Source organism: Ptychodera flava, chromosome 15 (assembly GCF_041260155.1).
Source record: "Ptychodera flava strain L36383 chromosome 15, AS_Pfla_20210202, whole genome shotgun sequence".
NCBI classification, from domain to species: domain Eukaryota; kingdom Metazoa; phylum Hemichordata; class Enteropneusta; family Ptychoderidae; genus Ptychodera; species Ptychodera flava.
Window position 1 is genome coordinate 11,406,503 of NC_091942.1, and position 14,848 is coordinate 11,421,350.

Here is a 14,848-nt window from a genome sequence, read left to right on the forward strand (position 1 = left end):
TTTGGGCAAAAATTAAACAGTTCTATTTTCATAACATTTAGCTTAAGCCGGTGAAAAGTTTATTTACTCCATGATCAAAATGCATTTTCCAAGTTTGAAAGTCCGAATAACTTACCCCATCTACCTTTAACTTGACCGTCATTGCCAATTGAATCGAATAAACTTAATCAACGGATAGGATGAGTTGGATTAACATAGTATTACAACCCTCTTTATGATCCGGAATCACCATTGTAAGGCAAACCTTTAGCATTTGAGCATGCATATATAATGAGATAAGACCTGAGGGTCAAACACTTAACTTTATATAGACATACAGTATGAGGCTAACGTGAAAAATGTGTTTTTACCCCAGTCAACATTTTAATCCAATCAACATTACACGGCATACAGTGGTATATACAGTTTCAGCTTTTGTGATCAACATCATGACATATCCATGATTACCATATAATATCCTTCCTTGATATTGCTAAGAAATATCTTGATATTCCTCAGTCATGCACTTTTATAACTATATTTAAATCGACTTCACATGATTCAATTAATCTAAACGTCTTTTCACCGAACATATATGTCGATAGAATCTGTGATTTACGAGTAATGACAAGCAGAGTTAACGATGACGATTCTGTTGTACATGCATATGTTTGATTGAAGTATAATTACAGATCGCTCGAGCGTTGTTTTATTGATATGCTAGTTCCTTGTGTATGTACACTTTTCAACCAACCCCCCTAGTTCAAGGCCCGGTGGCGTCATCATGACCACACAATGCTGATGGAAACGAACATCAACTACCGCCCGGCAGATGATATAACCCCTCGAAGACGAACAGGCCGATAAAAGATTGAGACAGCTAATGTAGCTGAAACACGACAGATGAGGTTGCGGCCTCGCCGTCGAGTTCTTGTCTGGAACGTCACTTGGGTTGCATAATATCAAATTTCTTCGTATACGGCTTCGCTGTCCCAAATCAATCTCTTTATGGTTGCCGTCCAATTACCACTCGATGATGACACCTATAATGCACATGCGTCACTTTTTAATATTGGGCAGCAGTTTAATGAAATTTTCTGACGGAGTCTTTACGTGCGAGATTGACGATGATCGTGAGTCAAAGGTCACAGAGTGTTAGCTCCCGGCCACGGATTCGCCATTCCGAGCCGCACAATGATGTGACGTTCACGGTATCGTGTCAGAGCACACCGCTTCTAAGTAACTGGAGATAGAAATGGGAAAGACGAACGAACAAAAAACAGACGTAGCAAGCAGTAAAAACACTTTCCCTCTCAAAATTAAGTTATTGTCGATGAATAAGGAGCCGAGTGAGTTAATAGTTCCCCTTGTACTGTAAACGAGAACCGCCCGAAAAAAATAAATTAAAGTGCATTCAAAACACACAGACATACATACAAAGTTTCCAACTGCACAATGCAATTACGTACTCTATTAGAAGAATAAATGCTATACCTTAATGAATTTCGATGTTCGGCTGCCGCTGTTCGTGGCGACTGATGAAAATGTGTCGTACCTGTGATCTATGCTGTCGCGAATACCCGTCTAGGACCCGTACACCTTTATTTCAATAATTTGCGTCAGTGCTTGTTTAGCTGCTGTCCGTGGACTAAAATTTTGCGAGATAATTGCTCAGGGTGGGATTAAAGCATGTCTCGAATTACCCATATTAGTGTTTCCCCCTCCCGCAATGTTTAAATCGGGCATCGTAATATCAGGAAGCAGAAATCTTAAGTGTTGTGCCTTCCGACAGACTCCACGTAGTGTTAAAAAATAACCATTCCTCTGTAGTGTATCGCCCTTGATTATATTCCCGCGCGACTGGAAATGAGTTTATGATTCATCCGTTTCCGTCTACACTGTTCGCAGCTCAACAGTTGACCGTGTTGTTTTTTTTAAATCGTTCGTCCGCAATCGCAGAATCTCTTATTAGTTGTAGTTGACATTGACTGTTTATGTGATATTGGTCCTTGGTTCTCCTGTAAATGTTGTGAACAGCTTGTTAATTAGCTCCGAGATACATTTGATAAAACGTGCCCTTGCTGAACAACAGAGTGTCAGTATATTAGAGGGTAATCTTCATTTGATTAAAAGTTTTCGAGAAACCTTACAGCTAAAACCAGATTACCATTCAAGAAAGCGGACGACGTGCTCTCGTCCGGATCGAATCGCACCACACCATAATATCCTTCATGTTTGCACTAAGAACCTGTCCAACAATGGACGAAGAAAAAGCTGTGGTCGCAACGCGTTTCGCCAAAACCTGTAGCTATAAGTAAGTGATAGTAACAATATCTACTTATTTACTTGCAAGCAAATTTGTCCTTTTGAAACACGCGCCATCTGCTCAAGTTAAAGCATCTTTTCCTTTTAAGAGCTGTTCGTGAAATCGAATAATCGGATATAACTGCCAAAATATGGGTCATGGCAATTCAAGGCCAGGTATCCAGAATGACCTAAGGCTGAAGTCATCCAACTGAAGATTTTAACATCAGTCGTTTTGCTGGAGCACTCTGCAACAGTTGAAAAGGGGAGAGAGAGATACCAGCTGGTTTTAAGTATTCATGTTTTTTTCACATTCACAAAGCGAGCGCACTTTTGCCGCTCTGACAAAAAACTCATGTGTTTAGAAGCTTTCAGTGAAATCAATACCAATTTCGCAGAGGGATCAAGCAGTTCGACCTTTTTTTGCAGAGCGAGATCGTTAGCGTCAGTTTTTGCGATGCACGAAGAGTTTCGCGTATGTTATTCAAATAATTCGCCGGGATTACGTCTAGCCTACAGAGGCTAACGCACTGGCTAGGCCAGATAACAAGGCCCACGCATGTGATTCCAGAGAAGGCTCGCCCGATGTTTATTGAACAGGTGACGCCGCACACTTATTTACATTTTAAGGATCGCCCTAACGCTCATCTTCAGATCAAGGACTGCGTTCGTGTCCGAGACGAACGGTAATCCGAGATTCGTATCCAGGAACGTCTTCACACGTAGGCCAATCTATTTAGAGGCGCATTGACCCCTCAACGGAAAACATGTTTTCGCAAACGGCAAAAACGGAATAGCCTCTTGAACACGATTAGAGGCTCTTGTTGGAAGTCTCCAATGTTCCACCAATAAACAACTTGCGTGCGCCGCATCGATTAAAAACCAGATATATAGACAACCTGTAGATAAACAGATGAAAAAGCTGAAAGTCACCATCAGACATACTTCCATAATTAATAATTCATGTGATAGCCAGATAAATGAATGAATGAATAAATAAATGCTTAAACAAACAAGTACACAAACAAATTAATCAATAAACAAGTAGATTAAGCAAATGATTTTGTCAGAAATTTGAAAAAAATTGTCAGTTATGTGTGAGCTACTCTGTATTGAAAAAATCCAAATGATTTATTAATTCACGAGAATTTGGCACAAATCTAGTGAAGAGTGGCACCTACTTTTCCAAAGTGTGTGTGTGTGTATATATATATATATATATATATATATATATATATATATATATATATATATATATATATATATATATATATATATATGCATATATTCATGCATATATACATACATACACGGTAAAAATTGATAACGAGTATATATATATATATATATATATATATATATATATATAATATAATATATATATATATATATATATCGATGTATACAGATGTCCTCATGGGAAATTACAGTGCTTGATGCTAAAGCGGAGTGTTATAAGGAATGACAACTGTTACGTAGGCCTAAGTTATCTCTCTGAAGATTGCAGGATGCAGGAAACTTAAGTAACAGATATTCTTACTTTGTACTTGAAGTAATTGATGTTATTATTTATATATACATATATTATTCTACATTCTATTTTTGTATCGACACTACACAGGGTGCTATTGATGTATAATATTCATCTGAAAGACGTGTTTCTTGTGGTATTGTCATATAAAGTCAAGATCGTTTTTCAGTCCTTCTTCTCGTGTGTCTATTTGAGTGACACTATTCATTTCGAGAGATAATCAGGACAACTTGAACATCTCAAAGGATGGAACATTAGGATTCAATCGAAGCACATTGACCTTCACTTCAAAGATAATAGGATAAATGCACTTGACGGTAGTATCTTACCGGACGGTGTGCTCTTGCAATAGACCGCTAACAGCAGGCAAAGGAGATTATTAAGCCCAACATATTTATTGTGATTACCCTAAATACTTAGAGTGATTACTTTCTGCGGATATGCGGATGTGGAAAATCATGCCAAATATGGTAATTTGACATGAGTGCTCCCTCTGGCTTAATTTGTTAGGCATAGATCATTACCATTGACGTTATGTCTTACTGTGTATATTTCTTTATGTATGTATGTATGTATGTATGTATGTATGTATGTATGTATGTATGTATGTATGTATGTATGTATGTATGTATGTATGTATGTATGTATGTATGTATGTATGTATGTATGTATGTATGTATGTATGTATGTATGTATGTATGTATGTATGTATGTATGTATGTATGTATCTATCTATCTATCTATCTATCTATCTATCTATCTATCTAAGTATCTCGTGAAAAGATAGCTACCACAGTAGAATTCTATTACTACGTAAATGTCAGTGGAATCCACCTAAATTACTCAGGCAAGGCCTGTTGCGATGGATTTGAAATGCGAGCATTAAACCAATTTACAATAACCCATTGTTGACATCTTCTGATCTAAAGGGAGGATGCACGATGCCTGGAACAGAATTAAACTTCATCTAACAGGTTTATCATTTTCCCATCAAGATGAAAAAGAAAAAGGCTTGAGACATAATCAAACTGATATATGTTTATTTCGAATGCTAAAACTTCAGCCAATCACGTGATACAATGGAACATTTGCTTTTCGAGAGAATTGTCAGTGAAAAAGGAAAACATTTCTAATTTGACGCAGTAGTAGTCTCGTTTCTTAAAAGACTCATTTATAAAGACAGATAGTTTATATGTGTACATCCTTAGACCTTTAATAAGAAAAAACACTTTTATCGCATCGGTAATTGATGATATTGTTTTTTGTATTAACCATTTTCTTTCTTCTGATCATCATATTAAGGGAAAAACTGTACGAAATGACATTCATCCTCCAGGATTGAAATACCCCCATTTTTACAGTAAATATACAGTCGAAGATGTAAAGGGGTGGTTGGCATGCCAACGCGTACTTTTCCAACGGCAGAATCATAACTGGAATATTTGAGTCTCGCACGCTCTACTAGACCTGGCAAAACTCAGGTAAGTTATAATATATCCACATGGAATACCCATGTAAAAAACGTTAAATCAACTTTGATTTCAATATCATGACATCTGCGGCGTTTTTCGCCGTGATGTTTCGTGACCAAAATGCATATACTAGTCGTCATATGACATTATGGGCCAAGTGTTTTTCGTTTACGTATATCCTTAATGAAGTAAACTTACGGTACAATGAAAAACCTAGCATAATGCACTTACGCTCACTTGTTGTCATTTATGTGACGATTTAGGGTAGGAGACTATAGCCGTGCGGTATTATCAAATTCCTCGGAATGACCATCGGACTGCAAGGAGACATCATTGTAATGTTGTCAATTATTTTAAACATAAGAAAAGACTCAGACTTAGAAGTCATTTTTAAACAATGCGTTCAAAAATAGGTATCACCATGCTGAATTTGAAGACAAAATGGTAGGATTATTCGTCTCGTTACAAACTTGAAGAATCAGAGAAAAATGCTGGCTCGGCGGATTTTCTCGGCGCTTGTGATAAATATGTGATCGTTTATCTTCTTTCCTTGTTCAGCAATATACTTTTTTGTTTCTTACAATCTAAAATTTATTTGAAAAAGAACTTTTCAGAACTCGACACTGTAGAAGGAAAATGCGGAAGCGGAGCTTCAGTCTTAATCAGTCGCCCTCATTTTGAGGTTTGAACTATGTCACCACGCAGTGCAAACTTCATACCATCAGGGGTATTCCGTAATGCTATGCGATGTATCCCAAAAACTAAGATCGGAACTTTAGTTTTTCTCACCATATTTCCTTTCGACTCCATGTTGCCTGCGACACATGCCATTATAAAGAAAATGACAATATTTCTTACTTTAGCGCACTTGCCCACCTCAAACAGACAAGGCTGAAAACCTCTGCTGCTTTTTATGACGACAGTCAGATACTATGAGACAAATAATTTAAGTTACTCGGATTAATCCAGTTTTCCAATCACGTCCAAGAGTGTTTTTGTTGGTCATGTCAACAACAATAAAGCAACAACAACAACATGAGGGCGATAATTGGTTTTACGAGAAACAAAAAAAAGTCTGATTACTCCCAACTTTCTCTGTCAATTACATTTGAAACTTCAATTTGAGGTGAGGAGGGTAATAAACGATGTAAGACTAAAGGTTCGTGCACGTTTTCTAGGAATTCGAAACGCACCATCTATGAAGACACAAGGTGTTTTGCAATCGTGAAAGGCAGAATATTTCCTACCTTTGGATATCGTTTTTATCATTTTATAGTATCTGATAGCTCAAACATTCTGTGCGACAACTTGAAAATAATGAAAGCGTATTTGATGTAAATTCCTCTGAATTCGCCTAAAGATGTAAGGCAAACGATGACAAGGTATTGACAGCCACCAGGAATAAGTATGAAAAGTTTCAAGAACGTCCATAGTAGTTTCCGACATATTTAGACACTTAAATGATAAATAACAATATTCAAAGCTGTGACTTGATGGAAAAGATTCAGAAACTGCTGTCTCGTACAAATGTGAGAATTTGGAGTAATCTTGAAGGGCGTGGCTTGCTAACAGAATATGCTATCCCCTTCTGGACACCTGGTACCACCACTTACTATAAGTGTTTCAGGATACATGGTCCTGTTTAATATTGCAAGCAATGGTTTAACGTATATGGTAATATTTTACTTTGATTAAAAGCGAATGTGATCTCGGGAAATTTTGATATTGGGAGGAAAAAGAAGCCAGGAAATTGGGTGATTTGCATAAATTTGCACAAATTAACACTCTTTATCACGCAACTTTCGACTGCTTGACAAGCTACAAGGTCAAACCAACCAATATTTTAATCTTGGGTCAACAAATTAATTAAAATTGAATAAATATTTGCAAAAAAGCTATTTTTGAGCAAAATATGCTGTGTTGGGTGCAGCGCCCCCTTAGGAAACGACAAGCTCAGCGAGAGAAAGAAGTTACCCTTATAGGAATCGTGCAATGGCTAGGTGATAAACAGGACTCATGAATAAACTTAGTGTGACTTAGTTTCCGCTTGTTTATCGTCTTGTCAACGCGGCATGAGCGGGGAAAGAATGTCATGAAATGAAACGTCTTATTGTTATCATCAAATACCAACCGAAAGCAAGTCGACGTTTTCGTTTAATGTGCCGGAGAAGCCGTCATCTCATCAGTGCCAGATATAATAACTGATGCGTTCTGTCCCAAAGCAGAACGAGGGATGGTTACTCTAGACAATGTGATTTGTCTAGATCTAAAGCAAGTTTCAAAACCACGGTCAATTTTGATTGACCCCCCCCCCCCGACACAGCAATAAGGTCCAAAGATGGCGATTGATCTCGCCCCCTCAAATATCTCTGAGAGCAGTTTCCATTTCACGAGAGGAGAGAAGAACTGATTCTCGGGTTGGTTAACTCGAGGCTTTCAATCTTTGTAATTGATGGAAGAAGCTGGAGATGTTACAGTACCAATTCAGATACGACTATTTTCCGCTCCTCATGGCTTTGTGATATCCTTATGGAATATTATACTAACATTACAAATCAGATGTAACACAGTATATCAAACCAAGCTCCACACAACGGCAATCAAACGTACCTACCGCTACATTTCAAACATGCGCACAAGCTGGCGTGACCTACACACTCTGCACTTCAAGTCCCACAAGAAACGAGTCGCTTTTTCGCATGTGGCGGAAAGCTCCAAATTTTTTGGCCGCAAAAAAGCATGGAATGCAGGAAACAAACGCTAAAATATGTTATCTGTGAAAATGTACGCCTCCTTGCGTCAGCTGGTTTGGACATATACTGGTGTAAACGGCAAGATCAAATCCACGATATCGTGTTCAAAATCTCGTACCCCTCGAGCAACGGCAACACCTTTTGATCTCTATTGCAGAGTTTATGAGGCACGACAATTTATCGCATTCGCAGAAGTGAAATTTGAAATCTAAGAAAAATCACATGTTAATGTTATTATCCATCCAACTGTTTGCTGTTCCTATTTTTTCCTTATGGTTATATTTAAAAGGTAATGATTAAGTTATATATATATATATATATATATATATATATATATATATATATATATATATATATATATATATATATATATATGAATGTGGATCGATAGATAGGCGGATAAATCGATGTATGAAAAGAGACAAAAAGAGAGAGAGAGAGAGAGAGAGAGAGAGAGAGAGAGAGAGAGAGAGAGAGAGAGGGGGGGTATTGTACATAGATTGGTGGGTGGGTAGGTACCATCACCATATACAAAATGCGCATCACCATATAACAAATGTGCATCGAATCATCATTTTACTTCACTTAAGACAGCCACGGCTTTCCATATAGCTAGCTAGATAGCTAGCTAGGTAGCTAGGTTGGTGGATGGTTAAATAGGTTGGTGGGTAGGTGGGTAGGTAGCTAGGTAGCCAGGTGGTAGGTAACTAGGTAGGTAGGTGGGTAGGTAGGTAGGTAGGTAGGTAGGTAGGTAGGTAGGTAGTAGGTAGCTAGCTAGCTAGGTAGGTATAGTACGGTAGGTTGATGGATGGGTAGGTAGGTCGTTGGTATTTTGTAGGTAGGTTGTTATGGGTACGTAGGTAGCTAGCTAGGTAGATAGGTAGGTAGGTGGGTGGGTAGGTAGGTTTGTGTGGGTAGGTAGGTAGGTAGCTAGCTAGCTTGGTAGGTGGGTGGACAGGTTGGCTAAAACCTGCAAAGAGAGAAAAATGAAAGAAATGGCTCATTTTTACTCAATAGTTGGGTTACCCGGCATAGTGATTGGATGCCCTTATTAACGGAAATCTGTAAATAACAAGTAAGGATGTTTACTTTAAATATGAGTCACAATGACACTGCCTGATTAATTTAATACTCTCTAATTGTTAATTTGACTCCACGGAAAAAGCGACATTTTATTGATGAATTTAAGCTTTGGGTAGATTATCGTTTCCGGATCAGGTCCTTCAAAAATATTTCAAAACGTCTGACAATGACAAGAAAAGTAATAATCCCCAAAAGATTAAAAAGGAAACACGCAGTGTAAGTACCATATTTTTTACTTTTTTCTCAAATTCATGTTGCCATATTATCTTCCTTCTTTCTTTACCTGTTTAATATTTTGTTTCATCTTTCTGGTTTGAACCTTTTCACATAATATACATTTATATATTCAGATTCTCGGCCTTGGCCCCTAAAACCGTATTGGTATACGCACCGGCTGGATGATGCTTTGGAGAAAGCACGTCATCACACGTGATTACGGTTCCGCTCTTTGATAACACTCGATGTGGAGGAAACATTCGGTTGCAATCACAGGCTGAGCGACACCTTCTGCTTCGTCACGCGGTGTCCGTAATGCTCTGTCCTCGTTGAATATCGGCGTGCATGCAGTCATAGCCGTCGGCAGGTATTGATTGTCCGGATATCAAACCAGTCTGTGTTTCGCTCACACCTAACTTTTGCTTGTACGCTCACCTAGAGTACTGGACGGAGCTCAAATATCGGTGCCTAGCACGAAATTTTGCCCTGTGCACAGAAGCCCGTCACACATGTGAGGTCGATCCTACACGTGCAAAGCCGGACGTGTTCACCAGGTAAGAATTCCTCCGCTCGTTATGCAACTCGGCCGAACGCGTTGTGTACTAGGCATATTCACGATGAGATGCTCACCCCACGAAATATCTACCCGACATTCAGCAGCATTTCCAAGACAATCAAGACCAAACGACAACCAACAGCACCAAAACAAACGCTCTATAGTTTACATTCCCAAGCGTGGTTGTCTGTTGAAGAGATTCCCTTCTCTGTACGTAAACATCAAAGACAAAGAATTTGCCAATTATTCGAAGTGCGCGGATATGTAACATCACGCGGGATTGTATCCCACACAGGCTATCACGTCGACAACTTAAATGTTATCATAAAGTGAACGAAAATTTTGATCATTTTCGGCTTTCCTCATACAGTATATACACGGACATGGTGATAGCTTTTTTGAGTAAAATGTTAAGCAATAGATTTCATCTGCAAAAGAAAAGTTATCAGCTATTCTTTTGTCCTCACGTTAATCGTATAGTTCATTGCAGTTTTTGATCACGAATTCATATTCTGCATCATTATGCGGATATGGCATTTGTAAAAAATGTTTAGCGACTTCATGACTCGGTCAGTCATGCATTCCAGGATAATTGTCGTTGGCTGTATCACACGACACATGTGTAGGTTTTCTATCTTGCTTTTGCGTAGCTTTTCCTCTTGTTTTCCTTCAACTCTCATCATGCCGTACTCTATAAACAATACGGCAGTAGCTATTTTCACCAGATGAGTATTTAAGTAATTTCACTGAGTTAAGTCTACAAATTTTCTGACTTAACTACAAACCAGGAAGGAAATATTTTCCTCGTCGAGATATCGTCGTAAGACGGACATCTCCTTGTTCTCGACACTCTTACTTTCATTGAACGAAAGTTCAAGCCGAAGACAATCACTTTAAGCAGCAGAAGTATGAAAATTTTTGCAACTTACATTCTTTACGATTTTGTTTCCAGGTTTTAGACGCGCGGGCCCTTATTTTTTTACAACCCGCGTTTTTTTCCCCACGCCTCCGTAATTTATAGCCCCTAAACTAAAGGAACAAATTTGATGATTTGAGGGTCTGCGCGGGAAAATACACAATGAAGCCAGAATAATCGGATTGGTTGCAACTCGTGACAGCTTGTGTGTTGCAGGTTCAGTTCTTTTAAAAGCCCTTGTAAAAGCTTCTTGTGTGATAGAGACAAATCGACCTTTTTTTGATATGTTAAATTTTGCGTATATGTGGATGCAATGCCATTTAGAATGATGCTGCATGGTGTCGACCAACGCGGGTAGAAATCTGAATTTTTCAACCTTTTTGAAAAAAGACATGCACACCAAACTCATCAACAGCTTTCATATTGCTGATAGAATAAGGGGGCTTGGCCCTTGCGAACTGCGGTCGGTTAAAACGCGATTAATATTTCAGAAAAAAAAAATTCGCCTGATATGCATCATTTACCGAGATTATTTGATAAAAGAAATTAAAATCTCTATTAAATTATACATTTAAGACTATTTAAGAAAAGTGGTTAACAAGCTATAATATCATTTAATAGGTGGCGTTTATGTTTTCAACTATTTTTCGGAATTGGATTTGATTTAGGCTTTCTTGGCTTTGATAAACTAGCGTGTGAAATGAAGAATAATATACTGCCAGCCTTTCCGTCTTTTCTGTCGCGATGATACCGAGGTAACCGTATCGACAGAAGCACGTCTAACTTTGCAAACACGATCTCGCCTCAAGTAGGTGCCCTATGAAAATCCGACGCCAGCGTCATTTCTGTCTGTAAATTATATGTGTGGTTGACGGAATTCGGACTGGTATATTAAAGTGTACCATGGTCATGCAGGGCGGCGCTGTAATGAAACGCTGTCGCATACAAGATTAGGCACAGAAACATTTGAACATGATAAGGAGGGCAGGCGATTAGCCGTACAGTGAGCATCATCGAAACAGTATAGCCTTCTTGGAACATTGGAGAATCACGCTGAGGAAGGGCAAATAACATATAGATATAGACAGCTCGTCGCTCATGAGGCAGACTGATAGCTTGACAGACACTGATACATTGATTTAGACATTAATAATAAAAAGAAAGGATATGCATGTATGTATACATGCACATATACACATACATAACACAATATATATATATATATATATATATATATATATATATATATAATAAACATAAGTTACTTCGAATCAGTATAGATCTATATATCTCAACATATCACATAAACATACGTTACTTCGAGTCAAATCGGTATATTTATAGATGTATATATGTATATATATGGATATATCGAACATACAGCGAATCATGTCATTTTTTTCTATAAGTTAAACATATCAATGGTTTGTGGCATTGCACTTTGATATGCTAATTAATGTAAACGTAGATTGGTTGGCATAGTGACACATTACGTCTAGGAGACAGCCAAACGTTTATGTTCTTTCATATGCCTGAACAGTGTTTACATGAGTGATGCGAAAACTGGCGTTTAGAATTCCTCTGTGACAAGACCAGCCGTCTAGTCATATAGAACGGCAAAACGAATGCCTTTGCTTGTACGACACCGACGGCACTGATATTCAACTACCGCTCTTCATTTCTTCAGCTGGAACAACTGAAAGCGGTCGCTCATAGTTGTCATGGTCTCGTTATCTTCTCTTCGACAAAATGCTGCGGCTCTCAGCGGTAAAACCTAAAACCCAATAATACCCGAGGGGATTTTTGTACGGGGATCGCGACGAGTGAAGTTTTGAAGGGCCGCGACGCTTTCGATAGATTTCTAAAGAAGAGAACAGACAAGGGCAAATTTAATAACGATCACATTTCTGTGCAGTCTAATAGTTTTTTTTTAACCGTAGATCCTTGAATATGTAACATGGATGTGTCAATGTGATAATTGAATGTATCGGCCTTTCTTTGATATGTTAATCTGATTTCATGCACCTATTGTGCCGAGAAGACTTCCGTGATGTCCACGGTTTGTGTATATACTATTAGCTCGTATACAAGTACATATTTTTATTTGCTTCAGCATTCGGGCAAAAGATAGACCCATAGACCGACCACAGCCACGTCTTGTTGTATATATGAATGTATGTATGTATGTATGTATGTATGTATGTATGTATGTATGTATGTATGTATGTATGTATGTATGTATGTATGTATGTATGTATGTATGTATGTATGTATGTATGTATGTATGTTATATTATATATATATATATATATTATATATATATTATATATATAGATATATATATATATATATATATTATATATGTCCTGTAAAAAGGGAAAGATGAGTACAAACACCCTTGTCACAGAGACTAGTTTTTTGATAAGATGCTGCAACTTCACAACCATGGTACTTCATTCGAAATATCGAGTAAGTGATAGGAATTCTGTCAGTCTCTGTTGCTGTCAAGTCATAAGTATCATTTACAAGATCAAGTTGTCAACGATTTCAACGAGGGACAACACAGAGGTTTTCATCAACCTCACTGATTTCACCTTCAAAACGCGCTTCAGTAATCACATTCAATCGTTCCGTAACCAGAAATATGGGAACTGCACAGAGTTGTCAAAGTTTATTTGGTCTGTTAAGAACAGAGACCAGGTCTTTAATGTCTTGTGGTCAATTGTTGACAAAGCATCGAGTTACTCTGATATCAGAAAGCGATTTAATCTTTGTATATCAGAAAATTTGCATATTATATCGATGCTGACAAATCTACGCTGTTAAATAAACTTCTGAGTTGGTTTTCAAAAACCACCAAAACAAATTATTTATTAAATTTAAGCACCACCTAGAAATAAAATGGTATGTCCCAACCATATATATGAGAGTATAGCTATAAATACTATTAGTTCTATCTGAAGATTGATATATATAACGCATAGTATCTAAACAGGAATCATCGAAGTGCGATAGAAATACATTATATCTATTTTTTCTCTTTATATGTCTAAAAGAACGCAGTTGGCCTTTTGAAATGGCGCTGATTCGGTACTTGCAAGATTTCTCTAAGTGCAGGTCAACGCGACTCCTTTTACTACTGTTTAAGCGTGTCCGAATATTATCCCTTGGTGTACGTACCGAGGGTGTCTTTGAAACGGTTGGAAAGAGCGCCTACGCACAATATTGACGTAATCAGGTACATCAAAGTATCCCCGCCATAGTATTGTCCCTTCCATCGGTTGTAAAAAATATATTACAAAGTCTCGCTGGAATCAATTTAAAAGCCATGGATCAGAATTCAGATGCTCAGCATAGAACTGGTAAAACCTGAATGATTGTTAACCGAACACAGGGTGTATGATGACGCCCGATTGAGAGAGACGTATCCGTTGGCTTCTAATGTTAATGCATTTCCTGAATTCCGTCTTTACGTTTCTTGCACTTCAGCCATCTGTTTTCACGGCTATTGCATTTGCCTACACTTATTGCATTGAAAACTTTCAATTTAAACGTTCACCTTAGAACAGTTGGCGCGTTAAATACGTTAAGATTAATTTGACACCGCAAACGTTGATAACGCTCGAACAAATAATGTTTTCAGTGCGTCTCCATATGAATTAAAGATATCACCGACGAACTCTGAAGTTTAAGAGTGGACAACTTTTGTGGATTGTTAATCCGTCAAGCAATTAGCTTCTGACTGAAATCTTGTGTTATACAGTGACACAAGGAAATTCACAGGATAGCCCGGTGCAATTCAACCTTCGAGCACATTTAGCAATTTTGCCTCGTTATAACCAGTTTACATGGCGTTCTACGAGACTGAGTTAAAGGTATATATAGTGGAGAAAAATTCTCAAATACTGTAGTACCAGTGACAAACAGACGTTCTCTCGAATAGAAATTATTAAGTCGAATGACGTCACTCAACTTGTTACACAATACTTTTATTGCTGGGAGCACCTAATAGACACCGTCGCTCTGGGTTATATTTCA

General features: G+C 37.9%; 1 protein-coding gene across 1 annotated transcript in view; it reads left to right on the top strand.

The window, feature by feature from the left end:
* Positions 1-9,613: 9,613 nt before the first annotated feature.
* LOC139151158 (neuropeptide FF receptor 2-like) overlaps positions 9,614-14,848 on the top strand; it is a 49,635-nt gene continuing 44,400 nt past the window's right edge. Inside the window, exon 1 of the mRNA XM_070723745.1 lies at positions 9,614-9,892. The gene's annotated coding sequence lies outside the window, so the exon portion shown is untranslated. The remainder of the gene's footprint in view (positions 9,893-14,848) is intronic.